The sequence below is a fragment of the Phyllostomus hastatus genome, unplaced genomic scaffold (assembly GCF_019186645.2).
Source record: "Phyllostomus hastatus isolate PE091 unplaced genomic scaffold, TTU_PhHast_1.1 phas_contig_40, whole genome shotgun sequence".
NCBI classification, from domain to species: domain Eukaryota; kingdom Metazoa; phylum Chordata; class Mammalia; order Chiroptera; family Phyllostomidae; genus Phyllostomus; species Phyllostomus hastatus.
In genome coordinates, this window is record NW_025333872.1 from 77,340,050 (window position 1) to 77,354,629 (window position 14,580).

The window sequence follows — 14,580 nt, forward strand, 5'->3', positions numbered from 1 at the left end:
TAATCTCATTTTTATTAAGTCAGTTATATCCTATTTTGCCATCCATACAACTGCCAGTCCATTTAACCATTCGCTCAACTATCTTAAAGAAATGCTGAGATAGATGTCTGAAATTATGCTTATCATGAACTCAGGCAATTGGGAGACATGTCGCTTTCTACTTGGTACTTTTCTCTTTTGTCTAAAATTAATATGCGTATGTTACCATTTTTTTAAAAAAACTAATAAGGCCATTATCTTTTTCCGATCAATTAAAGGGTTTCTTTTCTTTTTAAATTGAGGTAAAATATCCATAAAATTTACCATTTTAACCATGCTTAGGTGTACAGCTCCGAAGCATTAAGTACATCCACACTGTTGTGCAACAATCAGTATTATCCACCTCCAGAACTTTTTCACAATCCCAAGTGGAAACTCTATACCCATTTAACAGTAACTACTTCCCAGGCCTCCAGCCCCTAGTAGCCACTATTCTACTTTCTGTTCTCTGTCCCTCCTATGAATGGAGTCATACAATATGTGTCCTTTTGTGCCTGCCTTATTTCAAGTAGCATAACGTTTTCAAAGTTTATCAATGTTGTAGCATGTGCAACTTCATTTCGTTTTAAGGCTAAATAACATTCCATTGCATTGTATGTATACACTACATTTTTCTTATTTATCATGGAGATTTAGGTTATTTCCTCCATTAGGCAATTGTGAATAATACAACTATGAACATTGGTGTAAAAATATCTATTAGAATCCCTACTTTTAATTATTTTGAGCATATACCTAGAAGTAAAATTGTTGTATCATATAATAATTCTATATTTAATTTTTTGAGGAACCACCACAACATTTTCCACAGAGGTTACACCAATTTACATTCCCACAGCAATGCACAATGGTTGCAATTTCTCCAATTCCTTGACAACACTTGCCTTCTTTTTTTTTTGTTTTGTTTTTAGTTTTTTGGATAATAGTCATCCTAATGGGTGTGAAGAAATATCTCACTGTGGCTTTGATTTCAATTTATTAATGATCAGTAATGTTGAGTAATTTTTTATTGACCATTTATATATCTTCCCTGCAGAAATGCATGCTCAAATCCTTTGCTCATTTTTTTAATTGAGTTATTGGGGGGTTTTTGTAGTTGTTATTATTAAGTTGGAGGGGTTTTATTCTGAATTTTAATCTCTCATCAGATACATGATTTGCAAATATTTTCTCCATTCTGCGTGTTACCTTTTCACTCTGAGTCCTTTGATGCATAAACTTTTTTAATTTTGATAAAGTTCAATTTATCTATTTTTTCTTGTGTAGCCTGTGCTTTATTTGTCTTATTTAAGTAATTGTTGTCAAGTCCAATGTCATAAAGCTTTTCCCCTGTTTTCTTCTAAGAGTTTTATAGTTTTAGCTCTTCTGTTTAGGTCACTCACCTATTTTGAGTTAATTTTGTATATGATGTGAGACAAGGGTCCAACTTCTTTCCTTTGGATCTAAAGTCATTACTTTTTAATAAATGTCATCATCTAATAATTTGGCCTCCAACTCTGAAAGCTTATCCAGGAGAAAGTGCAGTGAGAACCTAAGTGCCCTGGTGAACCTTTGGGACAGAGTGGCCCAGGCTGCAATGAGCCAGTCTTCCCAGTGCTCCCACTCGTCACTTCCTGAAGACAGCTATAGACCGGTACAAGAGCTGCTTTTTCCTTTTTTAAACATCTAGAGGCACCTGTTCTTTGAAGTGGGTGTCAGCAGCAGATGTAACACCCATCATCACATGACAGCTGTTTTTAGCTAGTGGAAAATGCTGCAATTTTTTACTGACTTGCCACCCTGGTTGAAAGTCCACAAGCCAAAATTTCCCACAAGGGATAAGTTTTTTTTCTCAAATAATTCTTTCTTTTATATATCAAAAGGAATCTTTTTAGTATTTAAATATACTATTTTAAATCTCCACTATTTTAAGTGGAAATAAGCAAAATGGCATATTTTAAAAATAACATCTTACATGCCAATTGTCAAACTGGAAATATTAAAAATTCTTGACAAGCTTCCAGCTGGAAAGCCAAATGAATGATCAGTTTAAAAGCCAGTAACAGCAAATAGGGCACATACTACAAAAACAGAATAGTACAAGTCTATAAAGATGGAAAATATAACTCCTTTGTTAAAAGTATTCATTCCATCATAGGTTTTGTTGTTAGTGTCAATTGTATTTTCTTCTCTGAAAAAATGAAATTATAAACTAAGGATATACATTATATTCAATCAAAAATGTTTTCATGCGTTATATCAAATCACTAGTACCATGAAAATATTGCTAGATTACTTATTTCTGTTACCAAGCCTGCTATAATGACTGAAACAAGAAATCAGCACTGTTAATTAAAGTAGACTATGGGAAGATCCTGAGAATTTCTTAGTGACTTACCACCTAGTTCTTTGAAATCTATTTCTCACATTCCAAATCCTTTGTACTCTATTCCTCTTTCTCAACTGTAGTGAAAAACTACGGTATGGACCTAGGGTTAGCTACATCATTTGTGAGGTCATGCATAAGATGAAAATGCAGGACTGTTTGTTCAAAAATTATTGAGAATTTCAAGATGTCACAAAATTTTTTAGTTTGATGTCATCCCATTTGTTTTTGTTTTCTTTTGCATCCCTTACCTGAGGAGGTATTTCAGAAAAAAATATTGCTATGACCAATATCCAAGATTTTACTGCTTATGTTTCCTTCTAGGATTTTTATGGTTTTGAGTCTAACATTTAAATCTTGGAATCAAGCAAAAAAGAAAAAGGACTCATGCGCACAGACAAAAGTGCAGTGATTGCAGGGGAGGGTGTGTGGTTGGAAGTGGAAGAGGGTATAAGGGGGATTAATGGTAATGGAAAAAGTACAATAAAAAAATTAACTATTACAAAATTTTAAAAGGAGAAGAATGTCAAAATGTCAACAGCAGAGCATTACACCAGGTAGAAGGGTATTCTGAGCATGCAGCCCCGTGCAACTGCAGTTTCACACCCATGGAGTCAGCATTATGTGCACTTGTTTCTCCGCTTAGCCTGGTAGATTTCTGAGAACTCAGTTACAGATACAGATTCTCAGATGCTCATTTTTTCCATAGTATAACCACCTTATCTCCTTCCTATCGCTGGTAGCTCCCATCTCCTGGGTGCTTAGCTAGCTTTCCACCTTCCGTGAATGCATGCTGCAACTATCCGCTCTTCTGCCCTTTTTCTAAATATGTATCTAGAATCTACTGTAATTCATATTTATTGTCTTGGTTTGGGTTGCCCCAAACAGAACCTGAGGGTAAATATTTACTTGAGAGGTACAACCTGTAGAGGACTTAGGGAAATGATAGAGGGAAGGGAAGACAGCCAATAAACAGTGCATTATTAAAACAGCTACTTCAGTCTTAGAGGTACTCCCCTCATTCCTTACTCCCATCTCCTTCACTGAAAGACAATGGAGCTGTAGTATTTACGCTCCATTGTATTTAGGCTCTTAGCAAATGCTAAGAGTCATCAATTAAGTGTCATTCTTTATAGGGAGAGGGTTGTAAATCCTCAAGCTGGATGCATGGGTGGGCAAAATGGCCTTGGAAAGAATCCTAACGCTTGGAGATTGAGGAGTGGCAGTGACAGCTGGAATTGGGCCAGAGCACACTTAAATACTACAATCCAGAGGAGGGGCACAGTTTGCACACCTACTTTATCCCGGGTACCGTTCTAAATGCTGGGAATATAGGCCACAGACTAAATCCAGGCTCACGAAGTTTATAGTCTGGTTGGGGAAAAGAGACAATAAACTAACATATAACAAAGGATGGTAAGTTCTATAAAAAGTAATACTGGTTATGGGAATTGAAAGTTAGATGGTAGGAATGGGGAACTTCTTTAGAAGGGATGGTTAGGGAAAGTCTCTCTGTAAGGTGATGTTTGAGCAGTGATCTAAGTAAATGAGGTAGAAAGCCTAGAGGATATCTGAGGGGCAGGGACAACCAGGCAGAGGGACGAGTAAATGAAAAGGCTCTGAGATAAGAGGATATATAGCAGCACATTACTGGCTGGATTATAGCGAGAAAGCAAAAGAATGGTAGGTGGTAGAGTCAGAATGGTAGGTAGGAGTGAAATCAGGTAGAGTCTCATAGACCATTAAAAGAACTTATTTAGTTTTGCTTTGTTGTGTTGTGTTGTGAGATGAGAATAAGATGGAAGCTTCTGAGCAGAGAGACTGTGTCACCCATCAAAATTGTCACTAGCCAAATTGTTTCTGTTTTTTACAATATAATAGGCATGAGTAACAAACACCTGTAGGCTAAAGGCTGCCTAGCTCTTTCATGCTGCCAATAATCTAACTTTAAAAACAAAACACTAAAAATAGTAAAGTAAACACATGATCACCCATCCATTCATCCATACATTGAGAAAGCCTTTCAGAGTTGAGTAATTCCTGCTGCCTGGTCCCTACTGCCATCTGGGACAAGCTGCTGTGGGGTGTGGCAATGAGGAGACAGTGCACAGAAGGACCACAAGGCAGAATAAGAAAGAAAAACCAAGTTGTGGGCCAGCCTAATCATTGCTGCCTTTCATTTTTCCTTTTGTCCCTATTTTCTTTCTTTTGCTTTTCTTTGAATATCTTTCATAAAGAGTTCCTATATAGCATACCGTATAGTTCTTGACACACAGAAAGTTTTTAATAAATGTCGATGGAGTCTAAAAATATCTGCTAATGAAAAAACAGTGATAATATAAAATGCATAAGTAGCAGAATAAGCACAATTTGGCAAAAAAAATCACATCAAAGATTTGTCTGTGCCTTGGAAGGCTGACTCCATAGGCCAGAGATATCAAAGTGAGTTGATTTTCCTTTTGCTAGAAGATTAGACTGTTGGAATTGTTGAAAATGGGGGGCAGGTAATCAGGAGAAAGAGTTGAAGCTCCTTTTGTTGAATTGAAAGGTGTCTATAGAATGTTGCTCCCTCCCATGAAACAAGCAGCGGATTAGGAAAGACAGGAAGCACTTCTACCAAAAGATACACAGTCTGGCAACCTCAGACTTTCATGGGGCAGAACAGAAGAAATAGAAAAATTGACTCTAGTTTTTTCTTCTACCCACAAAATGGCAGCAGATGAGTTTAAAGCATATGCCCTTGAGACACATTTTTTTGCATGTTCTTTATCATTCTACTAAAAGTAGAAAAACATAGGATTCAACTCTATATCACTGGAAGAGAACATCCATTGTGGCAATGAATGACAAAGGGCAGTTTATCCATAGCAACAATGGGTGTTGAGGGAAACAATTTTTGGCAGAGGAGAAAAGAGAAGCCCCAGAACACTGCCTAGTAATGCTGAGTCTGTGATGCTGGGCAGCTACCAGGGCTGGCTGGGGTCTAGAAACAGGATTGGGGGAGTTCAGGTGGCCCTTCCAAGACTTAGATGGAAGGGAGCAATGTGGGCAGCTGAGCAGCCAGGACAACAGCAGTGAGAGAGAAGGAGGCCTTGTCCGTGGGTTGTTTAGGATTTATAGAATGAGACATGGAAGGGGGACAGCACTCTCCGAGGTCATTTGCAAAATGTGGGTTTGAGAGAACTTTAACCTCTGCCTAAATAACTTGAGTCACATTCGAATTGAATATCAAACCTTGAAAGCCAGGAAAGAAAACAATGCTTCTGAGTTTAGGACCCAGCTAGGGACCGAATTAACAGAAGGAGCAGCATAACTTCCTTTGACTCTCCTCAGAGTCTTCTTCTACCACTGAAATGTATACGTCTTGTCATGGAAAAATATTTAATCAATAGAATCTTCTGTTTTTCTAATTTATTTTTCTTAACCTCATTCAGAAACTGCAAACATGGTGTCGTTGTCCATTATATCTAGTCCTCAAGTTAAGCTTTGAATGGAATATAATTCTTATAATTCTTATAATTCTTTGAGTGAGACTGCAAATGTAATTTATTATTTAGAAACTGTAGTTATAAACACACACAGATATGAATATTTTTCACCTACACAAGTATCTATGTCTATTCTTACAGATGTTAAGATAGAGGTATAAGTGGAGAGAGAAATTATAATGATACATAAAATACATATGGCTTAACAGCTTTTGTAGGAAGTAGAACTTCTACTAGTAACAATAAAACCATGGCTAATAATACATTTTAAAAGTCACTGACAATCATCTAATGTAGGAAGGTCACTTCTGAAACCACTCTGTCTAAGCTGTGCATATAAGAAACAACTCATCTATGTCACATTCAGAATTTTTCCTTTAATTCCATTCTTAGAGAAAAAAACTAAATTATTTTAATGCTATAACAAAGATCTCTATTTCTTTCCCAACAAATTCCAGAAGGAACAGAAACCCTCAAAAAAAAACACAGATGGAAAATCTTCAAGTGCGCTCTTCATGCTCAAATGTCATAATGTAACTTCCTCAGAAAAGCCAATTTCCCTCTAAGTTTACATCATCATTATTTATAAAGGATCTCAGCAAGCAATAAAAAAATTTTCAATCAAATAGCAGCAACAACACACAAAATCCTGTATATAACGTAAACAAGAAAAACATAAGCGGCACTTGCTTAATAAAGTGCTGACATTTCCACCTCAAATTTGTCATTGTTAAGCTCATTGTCTCCACGGTCCTGGACCTACTAGTTTCATTGAGAATAAGAAAAAGGAATTAAGGGAAAATCCCTGATTTCCCCCTCAAAACAGCATACATGTCATGAAACCAACAGAAGTAGGCCCTGAGACGTGTATTGACTGAATGACGTGCTTCTTTCGCATGGTGACCATTTCTTACTCAAGCTGCTCTTCACAGATGCTTCCACAATGTAGAGCTAATGGCTCACAGGACTGTAGGTCCTCATTATGAGAGAATAATTTGTCCTGGAAAAAGCTCAGTTAAAGTCAATTTACTTAAAATAGAAAACAAATATCATGTATGGAGTAAAAACAAAAAGTTTAATTATTTTATTGTTTTATGTAGCCAAAACTGATAGAACTAAGTATTTCATCTTGTATTTTACAGATAGGTTAAATTGTAGTTATGCAGTATTTATTAAAAGAGCTAATTGAGTGTTGATTCTTTGTAAGGTAATCAAGTTTTCTGTCAAAGATGCAGGCTAGTAGGTTATACCATTCACTACCTGTTTGATTCTTGCCAAATGATCATAGTAAGAACCATTAAAATTATTCAAGAGTTTTAACTTCCCAAGGTGCCCTCTTAATATATTAATATGCAAATAAATCTGTTTGAAATGCCCATTATGTTATCATTCTTATCAATGATTTCTTCTTTGGTTAATGATCTAATTCTAGCAGGTCATAATTTGTCAATATCTTTGTCTATAAAATGGAATTGTTTTTATTGTTCCTTTCATTTATTTTATTGGCTTTATGGTAAGATTTCCAATTTCACGTCATAATCAGTACACATTGTGTTTGATTCATGTTATTAAATGTTTAAAACATCCGAGAGTGATTAAGAAAGTTATCACCAAACATGTTGATGTGACACAGACCTATGCTGACTCAAGGGGAGCGGTGGGTGTCCAGAGAGAACACTCTGGGTTTTGACAACTTCAGCGAACCTATGCAATACTCCTTGCTTTGGGGGGTAAGGTACAAAAGATGAAAAAATAAAACCCCTTTTATGTTCTCAATAAAATACCTGTTAAATTGACAAGCAACACTAAGCAAATATGGAATGAAATACTCGAGCACTCCCTGACACCAAACATGTACTAAGCTATGAAAGTTGGCACACATGAAGCGAGTTGTGAAAAATGTCAAGACTTAGCTGTTGAAAGCTGTTTTACGCTGAAACTTCAACATCAACAAATGTACTCATGAAATACAACCCAAAACTGCTAAAATTATTTGGGCCTGTGGAGAAAGAGCCACTTTCCTCGACTTCTCCTATAGATTGTATCTAGAACCAGTAGCATTTAGTCCAGTAAATGCTTTACTTTTATTATGGCTATTTTCACCCAATGGTTATGCATTTTCTCTTTACTCTGAAGAGGATAGACTCTTTGGGCTCATTCTGAGTATTTTAACAACCCAGCAGGACAACAGTCTGAGACGGCCTGAAGATTTAACTACAACAAGTATTTCACTCATCTGTTTCTCAGAAAGCACTCATCCTGTGTAGAAGTGGATCAAACCATGTGTGTGCTAGCCATGGGCACTCTGGCTATATGAAGCCTGCACAAAAAAATCAAATTAAAACCCAGACATTCAATCCTAAAGGAACATTCTTGATCCATGATATGCTGTGACTAAGCAAAAACCATTCTTTGCCAGATGAGCAATATGTTAGAGTACCTACCATAGGAAGATGCTGTTGATTAGACCAGAGCCTAGAGCACAGCAAAAGATGACTTACATGATGAGCAAAGGGCATCATCGCCTTTTCTGAACATACATCTATAGGCTATATGACCCTGTACTGGACAATGCAAGAAGATAAAGAGTTCTGTTGATAGAGGGCCTGTTATGTGCCAGGTTCTTAACATATCTCATTTTAATTAATGAGGCAAGTCAGAAATCATCTGACCTCTCTCTAATTTGTTTTTGTTTATCTATAGCCCCCATTCCATCTGAACTTGGGTATGTCTCTGTGTGAATGGATTGTTAGGGAGTCTAACCTTAATTTTTCTAAATTATTTACTAATTTTTTCAATAACATTTATTGACCTTCACCATTAGATTTAAATTACTGCATTCAATACATCAACAGAGATTGACTTCTGGGCTGTCTATTGATCTTTATGTCATTTTAATAGCAATAACATACTATTTTGACTAATAAAGCTTTGTTTTTATGTGCAGTAATGCAAACTCCAGTGATTGTAATTTTCCCCTAATCTTTTGAAAAGTATTTCTGTACATTTTTTTCTCTTTGAATTTTAAAATTATCTCCCAGAAAAATTTTATAATTAAATTTTATTTTATTTTTTACTGGATTTTTCTATTGTTGTTCTATTACTTTGTCCCAATCTTCTCCCATTGCATCCCCCACTCCCACAGTCAATCCCCACCCTGTTGTCCATGTCCATGGGTCATATAATTAAATTTTATTTAAAATTCTAGTAATATTTTAGTTGGAATTACATTAAATTTATACATGAATTATGGTAGAAATAATTGTTTATATAATATTGAGTTTTCCCATCTAGGAACAAGACTTATTTTTCCATTTTTTCAAAGTTTTATTTGACAGCCTTAAGCAAAGTTTGATTATATCCTTCATTAGTCTTACACATTTAATATTATCATTATCTTTAGGTATCTTATAACCATTTGGTATTACTGTTGTGAATAGGTTTTGTTCTTTTACCTTCTTTTTATCAGTTATTACTATCAGTTATAGCCCCCTATTACTGATATATAATAGCCCCCTATATAATATGATATATAATAGCCCCCTATAACTGATATTATATAGCAACTATATAATATCAGTTATATAAAACACTGTTTTTGTTTGCTAATTTTGCATCTCACCACCTTAATGAGCTCTTGTATTTGATATTATAGTTCATCTATTGGTTCTTTTTTAATTTCCTGTATAGAAAATCTTATCTCCTATAAGGGGTAATTTCACTTCTTTACTTTTAATTTTATCTTTCAAATTTGTTTTCTCAGTGTATTTTTAGGGCCTTCAATACATATTGAATAGCAATAGTTTACCAGAAATATTTGTATTTGTAGGAATCCTTCACAACAAGAATATTTCTTTGTAGGTATATTTTACCACAAGTATGTTGGCTATAGGTTCTTGATAAAGCTCTACTTTATTAAGATTTCTATATTTATGAATTTTTGTTTACCTGTCAATATGCTTTTATACCTGTTGAAATAATCATATGTATTTTCTCTTTATTGGTTGTGCCTTAACAGCTTAGAGGTTGTTAACATTACCATTGAAGAAGTTTACAATTGATGCTTTTCCTTTTCCACAGCATTAAGTCCTGAAAAATAATCAAAACAAGATGTGTATCTTAAAGAGGCTGGTGGGGGTAAACATACCAAATAACCACACTCTCCTGTACCATGCCAGGTAGTCTAGTGTGTATTGGGTTCCACCAAGACTGATAACACACCCAAGACTGATGCCATGGCCCCTCACAAATACCCACTCTAACCTGTAGAATTGCCACAGCCTCGAAAATAGAAGGCTGGGTTTGGAGAGTGTCAGTTGAACTTCAAGGAGTTCTCATGTGACTCTCTCTCTTTTGGACTTACTATCTGCAGTTGTACACCTGCCAGTATCCTATTCTGTTGTTGAAGAATACTGCTGGCCTCTTGCTGTATATCCTGATATTAAAATGACTTCCTTTTGTAGCACCTAGATAAGTAAATTTTCTTGATTTATCAGGAAATGTCTCTGTCTGGTCTCTTAGTCACATTGATCCAGCTATTAACATATATCAAAATAGTGAGTGTGAAATCTTTTAATCTAATAAATTATATAAATACATTTTATAATATTAAGTGATTCTTTTAGTGCTGGACTGTATTTCTACTAATTTATGAGATTTTAATCTTTCATACACTACTGGGACTAAATATATTCCAGAATTTATTACATGATAAAGGGCACTTCTCAATTCTGCCTTCTTGGGGAGGAAAATAAGGACTTTTTCCACATGTGGTATTGTGAAGACTGGGGCAGTATAACAGAAAAACATTAATTTGGATTCATCTTTTACACTGTTTAACAATATACTCTACAAATGTACCAATAATTAAATGTAAATTCTCAAATAAAAGATAAACATAGAAGAAGAAAATATATGCACATTTTTAAAAATAACTTTGGAGTAGAAAAGCCTTTCTTAACCAAGTTTTAAAATACAGAATCCAAGGATAAGAAAAAGGTTAATAAAGCTGAATACATAAAAAATGGGAAAGTTCTACATGGCAGAAAACACCATGAGTAAATTTAAAATCAAAGGACAAATTGAGACACAGCATTTGAAATTCACAGCAGGAGCAATACTTTAAAGGTCCCTAGATTCTTTCTGTGCTTTTTCAAGAGCTCCTAGAAATTGAGAAGGACAAAGATCAACAACCTGAAAGAAAACCTACAGTTCACAGAAAAGGAGATACAAAGGGCCCTAACACATGAAGAGATGTTTAACCCTATTCATAACAGAAATGCACACTAAAACCACTTTAAGATAGATAATATTGTTCCCCTACCCAATCAGCAGGCCTCTCAGCAGCAAGTTGGGGGAGAAAATGTGTTCACATATTCTGGGAAGGCATGCAAAATCCGTGAACAGCACTCCGGCTAGGCCTTGCATGCTGCATTGCACTTCTGCTATTTTTTTTCCTAGAAATAGACCTGCTTGAATATAAAATTCTGTGTGTACATTGTTATTGTGTGTTATAGAAAAATGTGTTCATGGGGCAAAAGGAACCCAAGGGTCTATCAAAAGAGAACTGCTAAAGTAAATTCTGATAAATCCAGACAACAGAATACTAGGCTATTATGATGGCAAGTGAAGGGAAATCCTTTCTCTGACATGGAAAGACCTGTAAGAGACACTGTTAAGTGAAAAGCAAGCAAGGCGATGATCATCGGTGGAGGTAACCACTGGTGCAGCAATGGTTCTCAGAGTGTGTTCTTCCCCATATCCTTTCAGGGATCCATGTGATCAAACTATTTTCATGATAATAGAAAAATTCACTTGCTCAATTTTGGCCACTTTCCAAAATTTATGAAAACTCCAGGAATAAAGACAGCCTTGGACTTTCTGATTCAAATTAATCTGGTTGACATTTCCTTTGCTCTGTCATGCTGGTGCCACTGTCGATGGCACTTGGGTCAGGCTGTGAAGAAATGAATAGGCACGGCCAGGCAGCTCTGAGGAGACAGACCGCAGAGGCTCACCACTTGCTTTTGAAGGTGTGTCCTTCCCACGGAGAAATTCGCAAAAAGAAAAAGAGGATCACAAAATAAACAGTCTCAGAAGTCAAGTCCAAAAATGCGTGTCAAAATTAAACTTGCCTTTCTTCTTAAGGTTTGTAGTGGTAAAAGTCAGTCAAATAATCAAGGTAAGTCCTAGGTCATAATAAATAAAAATTAAATGGGCAATTTATTTCTGTTTAACAATTAAATACAGACCTACTAAATATAGGGGTTGTGGCCACTGCTATATGGCACTGAGACCAGATGCTTGGTCACAAGGGAAATTGAAAAAGGATAGAGAGCTACTTCTACTAGAGATAATTAAAAGCATATGGCATTTGCTGTTTATAAAATGTTTCTCCCATGTGTGAAATGTTTCTGAACTATGGTCACCAGAGCACACACTGTGAGCTGTTTTTTCCTGGAGCAGTGTTTCATTCACACAAACTAACCCACACTGTCCTCTGTGATTCTCCATATGACTAACGAAGCGTAGCTTTGAGGGCATGATTCAGGGGAATATCTGTGGCCGTGGTGTGCACAGCGCCAACCTCACCGACACCCTGTTGTGAACACGCTCCACAGCACAGGTGGCACACACAAGGCCCGTGGGCCAAATCCGGCCCTCCACCTTGTTTTATCCAGGGCACCTTGTTTCCTACCCGGCAGCAGCACCAAGCTCTCATTTAACTATTAAGGAGTAGTTACATTTCTACAGTCCTAAAATTACATTTGGCCCTTTGAAGGCAACTGCGAGGCTGATGTGGCCCCCGGTGAACATGAGTTTGACACCCCTGCTCTACAGAACTGGCTGACTGGCCTCCATTTTCCTCTTTTCTTTCTCATTTTGATTTTTCTAAATGATCTATTTAACTGTATTGTGTTGTATAAAAAACAAACAAACTGTGTTTTCTACACTGGCTCTTGGACTTATGCCTCCAATAAAAATAGACAAGTCATTAGTTCTTCAGGTTCTGCACAGACTTTCCCCCAAGAGGTAGCTGCAGGCTTCCTTGTTTCATGCCAGGCCTGTCCATTGGCTGCTTGCATGTCCCAGTTGTCTAAGGCTACAAAATCGAAGAGATACTGCGGCGTATGCCCTGAGAATGTTTTTCCCTTCCTGCCCACACTCATCTAACTTAAACATTCTCGTATAATAGCTCCTCAAATAGATATGTCTCCATATTTATTTACTCACAAACACCAGTAAAGTGAATGCATGTGTGTGTAAGTAATTTAGGTTCCAAGTGTGTTTATTTTACAAATAATGAGACAACTTAAGAATAAATGTATTTCAAGCTTATAAATCAATATATAACACTTTTTAAAGGGCATATTAAAATCTTATTTGTATTTCTTCACCTAAAGATAAGTAAGTACAATAAACACAAAGGTTAATAGTTTCTTAAACTTGGAGCCTCCACCCCTTAAACAGGCCGAATAATTAGAGTATCACAAGGATCTCAGAGTTCAATTTCTCTGAAGGCCACAAATCAGATTTAAATAATGTTTCAATTTCAAGCATCATTCCATTTTTAGCTCCTTTGTTGAACCCAAGATTTAGCATTCTTAGTACAATTTCATTTTAGACATAATTCTAGAAAAGGTTCTCGAACTGCCAACACATCTTGAATATTTGTCTGAATGGCTTAGTCAACATTGGATTTATAATCTGTGACCTAAAGATGAAAGTTTCTGAATGACACCGACGGCAATCTAATTCTCATGATGAATACGAACACCTCATTTACCAAATGTGCCATTTGATTACAGGGAATCCAAAAGATGCAAGAACAAGAAAAAAAAAAAACGAAGCCAAAAATAAAACCATCAATTGTGCTCGTTTATTTAATCTCATCTAGTAATCACCTCTTTACCGGAACTGTGTTATCCTGAAATTCTCCTGTCTATAGTTTACTCCTACTGCCTTTGACTGTCACCCCCTCCAGCAAGCCTGCTGTAAACCCTCTGTGCTCCGGGAAGGAGAGTGTGACCCCATTGTCCCTTTTCCTTCCCTCTCCATGTGTCCTTTAAACATGTTCCTTTCAGCCCGACCTTCCTCATCAGTAAGCTGAAGGTGGAGACTGTTGGTAGGAGGGGGGCATATTTAGAAGTGAAATAAAAACAACTGAGTTAATTCTGTGGAACATTTCCACTGTTCTGGTAAGAATGAAAAGCACATGTGTTAACTACAAAATACTAGTGTGCAATTTCAGTCATTCCACCTACAAACGCAATGCTCTTAGACTGGCTGTGCACAAAATCAAGATAAGTGGTAAGATTTCACACAAATAATTTCAATTTTTAGTTCTTCTTTCCTTAAAATCACAAGCCAGAGGGGATGGGGGGAAAGGGGAAGGGAAGTTAAGGAACATGTTTAAAGGACACATGGAGAAGGCAAAAGGGGGTAAGGTCATGGGGGGGTTGGGGATGGGTGGGGGAAAGTGGAGACAACTGTACTTGAACAACATTAAAAATTTTTTAAAGATTAAAAAAAGTCACATTAAATGGGAAATTAAACAAAAAATGGCATAAGTGGGGTGACCCCAAAAGAAAGGAAAAAGCCTCATAGATGGCTTTAACTGCATTTGTTCCTGCTTTGTGAGCAAGGGGCTCTACCTTTTCATTTTGTGCTAGGCCCCCCAGAATAGAT